This window comes from Trypanosoma cruzi (genome assembly GCF_000209065.1).
Source record: "Trypanosoma cruzi strain CL Brener chromosome Unknown tcruzi_1047053426357, whole genome shotgun sequence".
Classification (NCBI taxonomy): Eukaryota; Euglenozoa; class Kinetoplastea; order Trypanosomatida; family Trypanosomatidae; genus Trypanosoma; species Trypanosoma cruzi.
The window spans coordinates 1-663 of NW_891808.1; the positions used below are offsets into that span (position 1 = coordinate 1).

Genomic DNA, 663 nt, shown 5'->3' on the forward strand with positions numbered 1-663 from the left:
TATATATACCCATATATATATAGCCCCGTACCCCCTCGTGCGGCTGCCCCCCCCCCCCCACGTTGCGTGTCCGCCACCTCCTTCGGGCCCCCTCATTTTCGCTTCATGGCTGCTATTGCCTGCATCTTTGTTTTGTTTTGTGTTTTCTCCGTCTCGTTCCTTTTATTCGCCTTTTTTCCGCGTATGCCGCGCTTCTTCCTGTGTTTTCCGGTGTTTTTGCTTTGCTCGCACACTCGGCTGCATTTGCTGTTCCACACTCGCCATGTGCGTCTTTTCCGCCCCCTGACGCCGTCCACGGCGCTATCCCGGGGCCGACATCCCGGACCCTGACCCCTCCCCAGTGTGGCCTGGGAGGGGGGGGGGGGTTTTTGTACACGGTCCCAAGTGCCGCGAAGGACCCCTCATCAAAATTGAAAACCGTTGTGGAACACAACTCCTTTCAACTAACGCTATTATTGATACAGTTTCTGTACTATATTGGTACGCGAAGCTTCCAACCCGCCTCTGGCGGTTATGTTTGGTCAATTTCTTTTGACCGGGGTCTACGGACCCCTTTTTTTTTTTTTTTTTGTGGGTCTGTCCGCCATATCCATATACCCCTATATATATATACCCATATATATATAGCCCCGTACCCCCTCGTGCGGCTGCCCCCCCCCCCCC

The 663-nt window shown here is 53.7% G+C and overlaps 1 non-coding gene across 1 annotated transcript; it reads left to right on the forward strand.

Moving 5' to 3' along the window:
* Nucleotides 1-441: 441 nt before the first annotated feature.
* On the forward strand, nt 442-553 carry Tc00.1047053426357.10. The gene has a single exon (XR_008254259.1). It is a non-coding gene; the product is annotated as a spliced leader RNA (transcript).
* Nucleotides 554-663: the final 110 nt, after the last annotated feature.